The sequence below is a fragment of the Macaca thibetana genome, chromosome 1 (assembly GCF_024542745.1).
Source record: "Macaca thibetana thibetana isolate TM-01 chromosome 1, ASM2454274v1, whole genome shotgun sequence".
Lineage (NCBI taxonomy): Eukaryota > Metazoa > Chordata > Mammalia > Primates > Cercopithecidae > Macaca > Macaca thibetana.
Genome location: NC_065578.1, coordinates 80,487,694 through 80,503,746, shown reverse-complemented (window position 1 = coordinate 80,503,746; position 16,053 = coordinate 80,487,694). Strand labels below are relative to the sequence as shown.

General features: G+C 36.8%; 1 pseudogene; it reads right to left on the bottom strand.

Annotated features, from left to right (window-relative positions):
* Positions 1 to 1,511: 1,511 nt before the first annotated feature.
* Positions 1,512 to 2,163, bottom strand: LOC126943823 (60S ribosomal protein L10a-like; annotated as a pseudogene).
* Between the last annotated feature and the right edge of the window lie 13,890 nt (positions 2,164 to 16,053).

Here is a 16,053-nt window from a genome sequence, read left to right as displayed (position 1 = left end):
AGCACAAGCAAGCAAACTAAACAGAAATGAATCTCAAATTCTTTAAAAATTTTTTTGGCGTAGGTAGGGTAGAAATGGCGTATGTTTAAAACGACACAAGGTCATTGGATTAATTTTTTCCATGTATCACACAGATGTCTTTAATTTGTTACTGGTATACATGGAGCACTCTATAATTTTCTTCCTTATATTAATGTATTTGGTGTCTTAACATTTGATTAAAAATTAAGAAATAAACTGTATTAATATGATAATTTTTACATAGATCGAGTCTGTAAAACAATTTTAAAGTGGTATGAGTTTTAATTTGAGTTAGCATAAAGTCTCTCACTTACAGACTCCATCTGCAAAACTTTAAAAGAGGGAATACACGTAACATATATAGAGCTCATAAATAATCACTAAAGCACATATTATGGTTCTGAATTATATATTTGTCTGTTCTCATAGAATAAAAAATTCTGCCAACTCTTGCCTTCATTTTCTGTTTTATAGTCATAAAGACATATCTTTCATCTGAAGGCCTCAAGCTCCAGTCATTAGGAACAAAACTGAAATCATAAGTAAAAACATAAGCACAGAATTATGTTTCCTTTTCTACCTTGTGCCTGGTAACATCAAAAGTTAAGTAATCTGAGGCTTTTATCATGTGTGCAATGGTGTATCCAAAGAGCATGTTACAGTCCACTTTCTCCATTTCTAATCTTACTATTGTTAATGCTAACAGGACATACAGGGTCTTTGAACATTCTGAACAATACACCTTGAAGTCTCACTAAGTCAGCAAGGTCTCAAAGGTTGTACCATGTAAAAGTCAAGTAATTAAACACTGATTACTTACTGCTTAAAAAAAAAAAAAGGCTGCTGGGAAAAGTTGGATTCAGAAGGTCTAATTTCACACGGAACATTTCAGTGAAAATTAAGCCTTTAACTATATTCTGCTTGACTTGATTTGAAAGAAAAGGATAAGAAAAAAAGATTATAAAAGCTATTCAGTAATGTCTTCCTGCAACAGAGCTTTGGGAGGTGACAAACAGCCGCTGGTAATTCATTTAGTCATCTTTTCCCCAAACAGCATTTGGATTCCCCTTCAAAATTTGGCTGCAACTCTTTAGTTTCATTATTCTTTCGAAATACAAAGGTTCCTGCCTTCTCTCCTGGCACTGGTTGAAATGTTTCAGCTCCCTAGAAACAGCTAATTTCTAATAAAGTTTGCAAACATAGTAAACCCCATTTTACCTGATGCTGTTTCATTTCCCATACATGGAAAAAAAGGGAACTCTTCCCCAGAGTTTTAATTTTGACCTACTTCAACTTTGTAATCTTTTAAATCAGAATAATTAAAATTTAGAAATATTTAAGTTGTTCTTCCTTCTATCACACCCTACTCTCCAATTTACCTCAGTGGCTAGTATGTTGAAAAATGCCAGAGATGACACAGGTGCTAAAATTATTTTGCTGAAAGGCATCACAATTTTTTTTGGTAGCAGTAGAATTTATTCAAATGTGCCTTAATATAGGTGCTGAGGCTTGCCCATGGTGCTCTCGATATATAAGGCCCGGACATTCTGCCAGTTTTTCTTGAGCAATGACACGAAGAAGTTGACAGCCAGGTGAATGTTCTACACAAGCTCATCGGCTCTCATTTTCACGTGGCCAACAGCCAGAGCCAGACATAACACCTTCTTCATTTGGAACTTGATGGTGGACTTCACCTCATCCACCTTGGCCGCCATGTTTTCGTTGTGTGTGAGCAGGGAAGGGAACTTTCCTGCCTTATTTAGGCCTGGACCCAGGATTTGTGGGATCCGCTTTATCAGAGACTCTAAGGCAAAAAATGCATTACACTTCTTGGCTAGCTTCTTGACCAGTTTCTTATTTTTGTTGAGTTTGTTCAGCGCCTCAATGTCCATGTGGGGGATATCCACGGCCTTGGCCTCGTCACAGTGTTACTGGTCCCCCAGGACACACACAGATAACTTGGGGCGGGGAGTGGACTTAAGCCTGACGGTGCCTGAGAGGCGCTTGTCTTTCTGGGGGTCACAGTTCCTCAAACTAGTCTGCAACTCCGCTGTCTCCAGACTTGGGGCCCTTGCGCTGGTTTCCTTGCAGGACCTCCTGCATCACCTTGTACACAGTGTGGCAAGAGACTTTGCTGCTCATGGCTTCTCGCACTGAGCTAACCAGAAAAGAGACACATTTCAATTTTTTATATCTCTTACTCTCTCACTCTTCCTGTTATTGGAAGGTATTTCTTTTCTTTCCATTTCGTAGATGAGATTAAGGATTATCTAACAGAAATAATTATACTGCTTGTTAAAATTTACTTAATTCATATCTTGCAACTATCACTATCTGTTCGCAAGAACATATAAGATTACTTTCTTGTTTGTCTGGAATTACCTGTGCCAAATTGATCAAATATTTCCTTAACCAATTGTTTCTAAGAATTTCTACCTTACAGAGAGAATGAATCAGTTTAGTTTATTAATCCCTACTGAAACACAAACATACATATGTTAGCTTATTTATGCCTACTAAGGCATAACTATTTCACTAGGTTAGATAGTATTGGGGAAATTTTCTGTAGCAAGGACTAAGAAGAAAAGTACAGTTTCAAATAATATATGAGCTACTTAACAAACATCTTTGAAGATACTGCTGGTGAAATTTGTTGTAGGGAAAATTTTTATTCCTAAATAGGTAATATTAAAATATGCGGCCTTTTCCTCTCACTTTCTTTAATGTTGCTGCTTTAAAAAAATTGACAAATAAAAATTGCATATATTTATCATGTACAACATGATGCTTTGAAATATGTGTGCATTGTGGAATAGTTCAATCCAGCTAATTAACATATGCATTACTTACATACTTATCATCTTTTGTGGTGAGAATATTTAAAATCTACTCTCTTAGTGATTTTCAAAATAGAATACATTGTTATTTACTGTAGTCACTCTATTGTACAGTAGATAACTTGACCTTATTTCTCCTAATTGAAATTTTTTACCTTTTAACTAACAACTCCCCAATTTCCCACTTTCCAGATTTTGGTAACCACCACTGTGATATCTGTTTCTATGAGTTCAGGTTTTTAGATTCCATATGTGAAGAGATCATATGATATTTGTCTTTTGTACTTGGCTAACTCACCTACAGGATTTCCTTCTTTTTTAATGCTGAATAGTATTCCATTGTGTGTGTATACCACATTTTCTTTATCCATTCATCTGTTGATGGACACTTAGGTTGTTTGTATATCTTCTGTATCTCGGCTATTGTGAATAATGCTGCAGTAAACATGAGAGTGAAGGTATCCTAACATACTGATTTCATTTAATTTTGAATATATACTCAGAAATGGAATTACTGGATCATATGGCAGATATAGTATTAATTTTTTGGGGAATGTCCATACTGTTCTCCTTAATAACTGTACCAAATTACATTCCTGTCAATAGTGTGAAAGGATTCCCTTTACTTCCTGTCCAACACTTTTCATCTTTTAGACAATTGCCATTCTAACAGGTATAAGGAGGTATCTCACTGTGCTTTTTAATTTGTACTTCCCTACTGATCAGTGATGTTATGCATTTTTCATACACCTGTTGGCCATTTTTATGTTTTATTTTGAGAAATGTCCATTTAGGTCCTTTGCCCATGTTTAATTGGGTTGTTTTCTTGCTATTGAGTTGTTTGAGTTACTTATATATTTTGGATGTCAGCTTCTTACCAAATATGTGGTTTGCAAATTTGTTTTTCCCCATTCTGTAAGTTGTCTTTTCACTCTGTTGATGGTCTCCTTTGCTGGGCAGAAGCTTTTTAATTTGATGTAATCCCATTCGTTTTTGTTGCCTGTGCAGTGCTACTTTTTTGGTTAGTTTTATTTTCACTTATTTTCTCAACATATGAGAAATGTTGAGAGTTGTAGCTGAGTCCAAGATGATTTTAATGGATCTTAGTTGCTAAACTTGTTTATTTTAATAAAAATAAGATCATAAATATATAATTATAAATATTTTTAAAAGGTGATATTTTAAATGAAGCTATTTTAAATACTACATAGTGTTAACTGTGAGCATAAATTCAAAACCCAGCCAATAGTTCCCTTTTCTTCTCCTTTGTGTTAAGTTTATTACACCCTGGCTAAGAAACCACTTTTCAATGGTAAACATCCCCCCCCGCTCCCCGAGAGGCAAGTGAAAAGAAAAATGGGTTCTTTTTTTTTTTTTTTTTTTTGGGTTCTTTTGTGAAGAAAAAAAATAGCATCAGAGGAGTATTAATATAGTTTTCAAAATTATTAGTGGAAATACGTCCTGTGCCAACAGACCTTTTAATTTAGATTCTTTATTTTGAAGCATTTGGATCTAACTTCTGTACATTTCCAGAGATTGTGGATTTCAGTGTTCCCGTGGGTGTCACGTGCAAAAGGAGAGGAAGATATTGCTTCTGTGAAGCGCAACAGTGGAAAAGCAACCCTTTTCTAATGAAGAAACACAATCCTTGGTTTCACCAAGAAAAACAACGTGATCATAGATAGATTTATATTAGAGAGAATTCCACTGGAAATCCTTTGCCTGAATGACCTTCAGAAAAACAGTAAGGCAGCAATGTGGGTGGTATCTTTGCTGCTTTTCTGGCAGAAAGAATGGAACAGGAACTAGGAGTCAGAAATACTTCATTTGGTGTAGAATCCTAATCTTATCTTCATTCTGACAGCATCTCCTTTTACTTGTTAAAATAAAAATAGCAATCCTAAATTTTAATATAGTTCAAAGGGACTGTATAAAGATGAGGACATTTCCTTGGCTTATGTTCTTTCTGCTTTTGATCCATCTATGAATGCACAAAATACCTTAATTATTTTATTCTTGAAGGTAGCATTAGCTAACTTGGTAACATGGGCCGGTAATACATAAAAGGCACACATAATCAGGAGGAATATTTTCTATGAAAATGCCAGTTATAACAGCTATGCAGTCACTTAAATTTCTTTTAAAAAGCAGGCTTGCTGATGATTTCAGACTTGGAACCTTATTAAACGTTAATCAAAAACAAGAAAAACTCAAATGCAGGTGCTTTCTTTGTAAATTAAAATTGTATTTTGCCAAGACTATTTCTCTGAATATGAAAAACAAAGTGGTATAATAGGGGAAACATAATCATTGATGGGATTCATTTATTTGTTCAGCATCAAAATCTTCATATTAATTCACATCTAGTTACAACACAAATCTTTTCAGTTGAAGAAAAAAAAAGAAAAACTTTCCTTTAAGTTTGTGTAGTAAAAATAGCAAATAACATACCTATAACATATTAAAAAACAAAAGTTTTCAAGTTACTCTGCAATCCAACAATTTGAGGAATGAGATTAAATTTGTGAAACCGTTTCTCATAGTGACTTAAAGATACCAGACTCACAATAATATTGTCCTTATTGGATAAAAAGAAAATATTCTGGCTATAATACCCAGATTGTTTGGGCAGTAGTGGTTGAAACAAATAGAGATTTATTTTACTTTTATTACAGAAGTCTCAAAATTGCTGGTGTTGGCTGAGTAGCTAAATTATATCAAGAGCAGCATTAGACTTTCAATCATGGTTCTTAGATAAAAGTTTCAGTTTAGGAATGAAGTTTCCATTCAAGGCTGGAAAAATAGATGGGTGAACAGAAGATAAAGACTACCAACAGTTATCAGTCTTTCTTTTCTGAAGGAAAGTGTGTTTTCTCAGATATATCCCAGCAGATGTCTGCATATATCTCATTTTCCAGAACTCTTTCCATGGTCATACTTCCTGCTTTCGAGGTTGGGAGAGAAAAGCTCTAAATTGTGTTGAGCTCCCTCAGTCTCCAAGATGAAGGCAAGCAAGAGAGAAAAAGTTGAAAATGGGTGTAGGTTTAACTTCATGTATGACTTGATGCATGTATTTTATTTTTCTTCCCTTAAAAAATTATAAAATAATAAGAAACTGCCAAAAATTGGTAAATGGAATAAAAAACTCACATTTCAATACCATAACATAGTAATCAATGGGTGTATTTCATTCTAAGCCTCTATAGTCACATGTTTTTAGATCTGGTTATAATCACATTATGTTACAATATTACAATTTCATTGTTTCTTTCTTTTATTTTACAATGTACAAAAGACTTTTCAGCATTTGTAAATAGTCTTTTAAACCAACATTTTTAATAACTATTCAGTAGGTAGACTTATCCTTGTGTTCTTCATAATCTCAAATTGTCAGTGCATGTTATTTTTACATTTCTTCATATTCAGGTTGCTATTGTTAACAAAATTTTAATTTAAAACATATTAGAGACTTCCTGAGTTCTGAGTTCTTTCCGTGACTAAGGAGTATCTTATAGATGTTAGTGAGCAAATATGGCAAAGAGCTGGAGGAGGGGTAGTTAAAATGCAGCCAGATACAAAGTGGTTAAATACGGGGAAGGCTTTCTGAAAAATAAGAGCTGCGAAACATTGAAGTATAGTATCGTGGAGGGCAGAGGAGTCATCTTTACAGAATGTTCTCTAGAAAACTGCTATACTTGGTGATTTAATTTCTGTGAAGACTGTTAAGACTGGAGTGGGGAGACTAAACTGGATGGCTTATCAAAGTTCCTTTAAAGCCTGTGGATCTAGGGTCATGTTTCATTTATTTATAACTCTTGTTCATATATTATGAGTACCTGTTGGAGAAAATGAGTTTCTTGTATCTAAGGGTTCTTAGAAGTTGCCAATATTATGATCTACTACAGATTTTATGTTAAAATAATTATTTTTTGGTAAGTCCTTAGGAGCATTTAGTTATAAAAGAAAATAAACTATCATCTATATCTAAGCTTATATAGCATTCATACAAAGAAAAGCAGTTAAAAATGATTAAAAATACAAATTGAAATTAAACACAGTTCTTCCAAAATTACACACCAAAGGATTTCACCAACTTGAGAGTTACAAAAGAAAGTCTTGAATAGAATGTAACAATTTGATATTATTTAAAATAATTCCTACTTTAAATAATAGGCTAGATGAAACCCGTCAATGGCATTGTATGCAACCCTGTGGGAAGATTTTCTATAATTCAGCTCTAAGATTAGATATATATGGAACTATTACCATGGTAACTATTTTTGAAGCTAACAAAAATGTAACAAATATGGACTAAAAAATACCTATAAAACCTCCACCAAGACAGTAAATTTTCCCATCTTAAAAAAAAAAAAGTTGTTGAAAAAACTAAAAGCCTTCAGACATACAGACTACTTTGTTGTTACAGAGAACACTTGTTTTCAGCTAGTTTCTTTTTTTGTGACATGTAAAGCTTCCCTTCAGGGTAAAAGTGAGATTTATCCTGATTCATAAAGGGAGGAAGTGTTTAGTGAAAGTGAAATTTGTGGAATGCACACAGTGTTAAAATATAGTTTCTTTCCTAACCTAAGCATAAATCATAAACAATTTCTATTGTTCCCTCCTTTCTTTTAGAGCAGACCAAACTATAATGCAGTACTGGTAATTTATAACTGCTGGGAATTAAAAAAATCTTGTGTAATATTTTTCTGAAAGATTCCTTGAAAATTATTTTATATCTTATTCTTCTTTTGGAGGTAAAATATGTTCTTTTTATGATACCATTTAAGAAATTAGTGTTAATTTTCAAACAGAGCTGTAAAAGAAATAGAGATAGGGATATGCAATGGAAGACAAATTTTACAAGTAGTTTACAAGAAAAATTGAAACCTTCTCAGTCCACTGGATTAATGTCTCATATCACTTCAGAAATACTAGCAATCAGATATTGTCTCACAAAATGGAATGTAGTATCTTGATTAAGCAAAGGGAATGAAGGCTAAATATAAAATAATTTATTTCTATTATGTAAATAGAACATTTACAAAAAGTTAAGTGTATAGTCCACTGAGAAGCAGTAGTTTCCATCCTTCAGTGCTGCTGGTCTATTGGTGGAGTCATAGACAAAAGCATTCAGTCTTCTGTTATTTTTATCAGCATCACAGTATCTTTTTTCTTCATTGTAAAAGCTTCTCAGCATGAAACAGGTGGTGCTTGACCAGGCTTCCTCTTTAACCAATACACACTACAATTCAGATTAAAACAGATACACGGGGCTGGCTATTGTGCAGTAAGAATAATTGCTGAGTTATTCTAGCACAATGGGCAGAAGGCATACAAGAATTTTGCACAGCACCCCTTGAAGCCCTGTGGCATTGGTACAAATGGCCTGTAAAGGATATGTTAGGTCACCCTGACATAAAATAAACAAAGATAGGAGATCACCCATTTTCAGCACAAAATAATGAAGTGGAGGGTGTGCATCATGGCAGATGCTACCCCATAACAGAATTATAGAAAGTAAAAAGATTTCAGGCTGTGTGTCTTGTTTTTCTTTTTTTTTTTTTCTTTCTGGTTTTGTTTTACTTATTTCTCTTTTTTTAACTTCTTTTTTTTTTGTTTTATTTATTTATTTATTTATTTTTATTATTATACTTTAAGTTCTAGGGTACTTATGCATAAAGTGCAGGTTTGTTACATATGTATACTTGTGCCATGTTGGTGTGCTGCACCCATCAACTCGTCAGCACCCATCAACTCGTCATTTACATCAGGTATAACTCCCAATGCAATCCCTCCCCCCTCCCCCCTCCCCGTGATAGGCCCCAGTGTGTGAGGTTCCCCTTCCAGAGTCCAAGTGATCTCATTGTTCAGTTCCCACCTATGAGTGAGAACATGCGGTGTTTGGTTTTCTGTTCTTGTGATAGTTTGCTGAGAATGATAGTTTCCAGCTGCATCCATGTCCCTACAAAGGACACAAACTCATCCTTTTTCATGGCTGCATAGTATTCCATGGTGTATATGTGCCACATTTTCTTAATCCAATCTGTCCCTGATGGACATTTGAGCTGATTACAAGTCTTTGCTATTGTGAATAGTGCCACAATGAACATACGTGTGCATGTGTCTTTATAGCAGCATGATTTATAATCCTTTGGGTATATACCCAGTAATGGGATGGCTGGGTCATATGGTACTTCTAGTTCTAGATCCTTGAGGAATCGCCATACTGTTTTCCATAATGGTTGAACTAGTTTACAATCCCGCCAACAGTGTAAAAGTGTTCCTATTTCCCCACATCGTCTCCAGCACCTGTTGTTTCCTGACTTTTTAGTGATTGCCATTCTAACTGGTGTGAGATGGTATCTCATTGTGGTTTTGATTTGCATTTCTCTGATGGCCAGTGATGATGAGCATTTTTTCATGTGTCTGTTGGCTGTATGCATGTCTTCTTTTGAGAAATATCTGTTCATATCCTTTGCCCACTTTTTGATGGGGTTGTTTGTTTTTTTCTTGTAAATTTGTTTGAGTTCTAGGTTCTAGATATTAGCCCTTTGTCAAATGAGTACATTGCAAAAATTTTCTCCCATTCTGTAGGTTGCCTGTTCACTCTGATGGTAGTTTCTTTTGCTGTGCAGAAGCTCTTTAGTTTAATGAGATCCCATTTGTCAATTTTGGTTTTGTTGCCGTTGCTTTTGGTGTTTTAGACATGAAGCCCTTGCCCATGCCTATGTCCTGAATGGTATTTCCTAGGTTTTCTTCTAGGGTTTTTATGGTATTAGGTCTAACATTTAAGTCTCTAATCCATCTTGAATTAATTTTCTTTTAAGGAGTAAGGAAAGGATCCAGTTTCAGCTTTCTACTTATGGCTAGCCAATTTTCCCAGCACCATTTATTAAATAGGGAATCCTTTCCCCATTTCTTTTTTTACTCAGGTTTGTCAAAGATCAGATGGCCGTAGATGTGTGGTATTATTTCTGAGGACTCTGTTCTGTTCCATTGGTCTATATCTCTGTTTTGGTACCAGTACCATGCTGTTTCAGTTACTGTAGCCTTGTAGTATAGTTTGAAGTCAGGTAGTGTGATGCCTCCAGCTTTGTTCTTTTGACTTGGGATTGTCTTGGCAATGCGGGCTCTTTTTTGGTTCCATATGAACTTTAAAGCAGTTTTTTCCAATTCTGTGAAGAAACTCATTGTTAGCTTGATGGGGATGGCATTGAATCCATAAATTACCTTGGGCAGTATGGCCATTTTCACGATATTGATTCTTCCTATCCATGAGCATGGTATGTTCTTCCATTTGTTTGTGTCGTCTTTGATTTCACTGAGCAGTGGTTTGTAGTTCTCCTTGAAGAGGTCCTTTACATCCCTTGTAAGTTGGATTCCTAGGTATTTTATTCTCTTTGAAGAAATTGTGAATGGAAGTTCATTCCTGATTTGGCTCTCTGTTTGTCTGTTACTGGTGTATAAGAATGCTTGTGATTTTTGCACATTAATTTTGTATCCTGAGACTTTGCTGAAGTTGCTTATCAGCTTAAGGAGATTTTGGGCTGAGACAATGGGGTTTTCTAAATATACAATCATGTCATCTGCAAAGAGGGACAATTTGACTTCTTCTTTTCCTAACTGAATACCCTTGATTTCTTTCTCTTGCCTGATTGCCCTAGCCAGAATTTCCAACACTATGTTGAATAGGAGTGGTGAGAGAGGGCATCCTTGTCTTGTGCCAGTTTTCAAAGGGAATGCTTCCAGTTTTTGCCCATTCAGTATGATATTGGCTGTGGGTTTGTCATAAATAACTCTTATTATTTTGAGGTACGTTCCATCAATACCAAATTTATTGAGAGTTTTTAGCATGAAGGGCTGTTGAATTTTGTCAAAGGCCTTTTCTGCATCTATTGAGATAATCATGTGGTTTTTGTCTTTGGTTCTGTTTATATGCTGGATTACATTTATTGATTTGCAAATGTTGAACCAGCCTTGCATCCCAGGGAGGAAGCCCACTTGATCATGCTGGATAAGCTTTTTGTGTGCTGCTGGATTCAGTTTGCCAGTATTTTACTGAGGATTTTTGCATCGATGTTCATCAGGGATATTGGTCTAAAATTCTCTTTTTTGTTGTTGTGTCTCTGCCAGGCTTTGGTATCAGGATGATGTTGGCCTCATAAAATGAGTTAGGGAGGATTCTCTCTTTTCCTATTGATTGGAATAGTTTCAGAAGGAATGGTACCAGCTCCTCCTTGTACCTCTGGTAGAATTCAGCTGTGAATCCATCTGGTCCTGGACTTTTTTTTTCATTGGTAGGCTATTAATTAATGCCTCAATTTCAGAGCCTGCTATTGGTCTATTCAGGGATTCAACTTCTTCCTGGTTTAGTCTTGGGAGAGTGTAAGTGTCCAGGAAATTATCCGTTTCTTCTAGATTTTCTAGTTTATCTGCATAGAGGTGTTTATAGTATTCTCTGATGGTAGTTTGTATTTCTGTGGCGTCAGTGGTGATACCCCTTTATCATTTTTTATTGCATCTATTTGATTCTTCTCTCTTTTTTTCTTTATTAGTCTTGCTAGAGGTTTATCAATTTTGTTGATCTTTTCAAAAAACCAACTTCTGGATTCATTGATTTTTTGGAGGGTTTTTTGTGTCTCTATCTCCTTCAGTTCTGCTCTGATCTTAGTTATTTCTTGCCTTCTGCTAGCTTTTGAATATGTTTGCTCTTGCTTCTCTAGTTCTTTTAATTGTGATGTTCTTTTAATAGTCATTCAGGAGCAGGTTTTTCAGTTTCCATGTAGTTGAGTGATTTTGATTGAGTTTCTTAGTCCTGAGTTCTAGTTTGATTGCACTGTGGTCTGAGAGACAATTTGTTACAATTTCTGTTCTTGTACATTTGCTGAGGAGTGCTTTACTTCCAATTATGTGGTCAGTTTTGGAATAAGTGCGATGTGGTGCTGAGAAGAATGTATATTCTGTTGAGTTGGGGTGGAGACTCCTGTAGATGTCTATTAGGTCTGCTTGGTGCAGAGATGAGTTCAATTCCTGGATATCCTTGTTAACTTTCTGTCCTGTTGATCTGTCTAATGTTGACAGTGGGGTGTTGAAGTCTCTCATTATTATTGTATGGGAGTCTAAGTCTCTTTGTAAGTCTCTAAGGACTTGCTTTATGAATCTGGGTGCTCCTGTATTGGGTGAATATATATTTAGGATAGTTAGCTCTTCCTGTTGAATTGGTCGCTTTACCATGATGTAATGGCCTTCTTTGTCTCTTTTGATCTTTGATGGTTTAAAGTCTGTTTTATCAGAGACTAGTATTGTGACCCCTGCTTTTTTTTGTTCTCCATTTGCTTGGTAGATCATCCTCCATCCCTTTATTGTGAGCCTATGGGTGTCTCTGCATGTGAGATGGGTCTCCTGAATACAGAAAATTGATGGGTCTTGACTCTTTATCCAGTTTGCCAGTCTGTGTCTTTTAATTGGAGCATTTAGTCCACTTACATTTAAGGTTAATATGGTTATGTGTGAACTTGATGCAGTCATTAAGATATTAACTGGTTATTTTGCTCGTTAGTTGATGCAGTTTCTTCCTAGCATCGATGGACTTTACATTTCGGCATGTTTTTGCAATGGCTGGTACCGGTTGTTCCTTTCCATGTTTAGTGCTTCCTTCAGGGTCTCTTGTAAGGCAGGCCTGGTGGTGACAAAATCTCTAAGCATTTGCTTATCTGTAAAGGATTTTATTTCGCCTTCACTTATGAAACTTAGTTTGGCTGGATATGAAATTCTGCATTGAAAATTCTTTTCTTTAAAAATGTTGAATATTGGCCCCCACTCTCTTCTGGCTTGTAGAGTTTCTGCCAAGAGATCTGCTGTTAGTCTGATGGGCTTCCCCTTGTGGGAAACCTGACCCTTCTCTCTGGCTGCCCTTAACAGTTTTTCCTTCATTTCAACTTTGGTGAATCTGACAATTATGTGTCTTGGAGTTGCTCTTCTAGAGGAGTATCTTTGTGGTGTTCTCTGTATTTCCTGAATTTGAATATTGACCTGCCCTACTAGGTTGGGGAAGTTCTCCTGGATGATATCCTGAAGAGTGTTTTCCAACTTGGTTCCATTTTCCCCCTCACTTTCAGGCACCCCAATCAGATGTAGATTTGGTCTTTTCACATAATCCCATACTTCTTGAAGGCTTTGTTCATTTCTTTTTCCTCTTTTTTCTTTAGATTTATCTTCTCGCTTCATTTCATTCATTTGATCCTCAATCGCTGATACTCTTTCTTCCAGTGGATCAAGTTGGTTACTGAAGCTTGTGCGTTTGTCACGTATTTCTCGTGTCATGGTTTTTATCTCTGTGAGTTCGTTTATGGCCTTCTCTGCATTGATTATTCTAGTTATCCATTCTTCAATTCTTTTTTCATGATTTTTAGTTTCTTTGCGCTGGGTACGTAATTCCTCCTGTAGCTCTGAAAAGTCTGATGGACTGAAGACTTCTCTCAACTCGTCAAAGTCATTCTCTCTCCAGCTTTGATCTGTTGCTTGCAATGAGCTGCATTCCTTTGGAGGGGGAGATGTGCTCTTATTTTTTGAATTTCCAGCTTTTCTGCCCTGCTTTTTCCCCATCTTTGTGGTTTTATCTGCCTTTGGTCTTTGATGATGGTGATGTACTGATGGGATTTTGGTGTGGGTGTCCTTCCTGTTTGTTAGTTTTCCTTCTAACAGTCAGGACCCTCAGCTGTAGGTCTGTTGGAGATTGCTTGAGGTCTGCTCCAGACCCTGTTTGCCTGGGTATCAGCAGCAGAGGCTGCAGAAGATAGAATATTGCTGAATAGCAAATGTACCTGTCTGATTCTTGCTTTGGAAGCTTCGTCTCAGGGGTGTACCCCACCATGTGAGGTGTGAGGTGTCGGTCTGCCCCTAGTGGGGGATGTCTCCCAGTTAGGCTACTCAGGGATCAGGGACCCACTTGAGCAGGCAGTCTGTCTGTTCTCAGATCTCAACTTCCATGTTGGGAGATCCACCACTCTCTTCAAAGCTGTCAGACAGGGTTCTTTGCGTCTGCAGAGGTTTCTGCTGCCTTTTTTTTGTTTAGCTGTGCCCTGTCCCCAGAGGTGGAGTCCACAAAGACAGGCAGGCCTCCTTGAGCTGCTGTGGGCTCCACCCAGTTTGAGCTTCCTAGTGGGTTTGTTTACCTACTTAAGCCTCAGCAATGGCGGTCACCCCTCCCCCAGCCTCGCTGCCGCCCTGCAGATAGATCGCAAACTGCTGTGCTAGCAATGAGGGAGGCTCCGTGGGCGTGGGACCCTCATGGCCAGGTGTGGGATATAATCTCCTGGTGTGCCGTTTGCTAAGACCCTTGGTAACGCACAGTATTGGGGTGGGAGTTACCTGATTTTCCAGGTGTTGTGTGTCTCAGTTGCCCTGGCTAGGAAAAGGGATTCCCTTCCCCCTTGCACTTCCCAGATGAGGCGATGCCTCGCCCTGCTTCAGCTCTCGCTGGTCGGGCTGCAGCAGCTGACCAGCACTGATTGTCCGGCACTCCCTAGTGAGATGAACCTGGTACCTCAGTTGAAAATCCAGAAATTACCTGTCTTCTGTGTCGCTTGCGCTGGGAGCTGGAGACTGGAGCTCTTCCTATTCGGCCATCTTGCTCCACCCCTTGTGTGTCTTGTTTTAATACTATTTGAAAAAAATTCAGACTGTCATTGACGACTGTATTAGTTCATTTTCACACTGCTATACAGATACCACCCAAGACTGGGTAATTTATAAAGAAAGAAGTTTAATTGACTCATGGTTCCACATGGCTAAGGAGGACTCAGGAAACTTACAATCATGGCGGAAGGGGAAGAAAACACCTTCTTTACAAGGCATCAGGAAAAAGAAGAGTGAGGAGCAAAGGGAGAAGAGCCCCTTATAAAACCATCAGATCTTGTGCGAACTCACTCACTATCAGGAGAACAGCATAGGGGGAACTGCCCTCATGATCCAATTACCTACCACTGGGTTCCTCCCTTGATACATGGGGATTATGGTGATTACAATTTGAGATTAGATTTGGATGGGGACACAGAGTCAAACCGTATCAGTGGCATTATGCCTTCATTCACAGATATTTATTTACGCCTAGGATTCCAGGTGCTGTGCAGTGGGATGTACATTGGGAATTCAGTGGTTAGTAATACAAGGTCTCTGCCCTCACAGAGTATATAGTCATGTGAAAGGAGATATAGGTTAAACAAAAATTCATTATGTTAGGATTCTAATAAAGAAATTATTATTTGCTATTTCACTAAACCACAACACAGTTACAAGATGGTATCAACATTCCCATTTTACAAATGGATAAAATGAATCTCAGAGTGAATTTGTCACAAATCTGTGTAAAATAGAACCAGAATTTGAATGAATTTTATACAACTCTACAGACTATACTGTTTGTCTGTCTGTCTGTCTGTCTGTCTGCCTATCTAGCTATCTTTTTTGTCAATATTTTTCAAGAATATTTCTTTGTCTCTAATGGGAAAATACAGGTAAACAGAAAAATCACCATGAAATTAATAATTACTACATTAATAACTTAAAGTATAAATAACTCAAAGAAGATGAATTTAGGGGTTCAGGAAGGGGCTACTAAGTGGGCTGGAAAAGTCAGAAAGCTTTCATAGAAGAATGATTGGGCAACTATTATTACTGTCACATCTTAGCATTTCTTTGTAACTTACACTATAATAATTTTGGAATGAAAGTACATGATAGACTCAATATTTTCATTGTTGTGTAGATATTCAAACAAATAAAATAAAAACCACTGATTCCAATTTTGCATTTGAATTTTTTGTCAGGTTAAGGAAATAATAGCTAAGATTTCCATGTACTTACTATGGCTAGTCCAACTACTTTATATTCAGTTCTTCTAACAACCAGATGAGGCCAATATTATTGTTAACCCTATTTCTTACAGGAGGAAACTAAAGCTTAAATCAGTAAGGTAGCTTGTTTAAGGTCACACACATAGTAAGTGCAGGAGTTGGGGTCCAACCTGGATCTGTTTACCCATGCTTTAGTTATCCCATGATTAAAATATTTTAATCAATTTCATTTTGACATGAATGAGAGCTAAACATATTTTTTGACAGAATTAGGGATTTATTGGCTTGGGGGTTAATGTAGACTTGATTTCATTTCCCTATTAATTTTTTCCCTCCTGAGG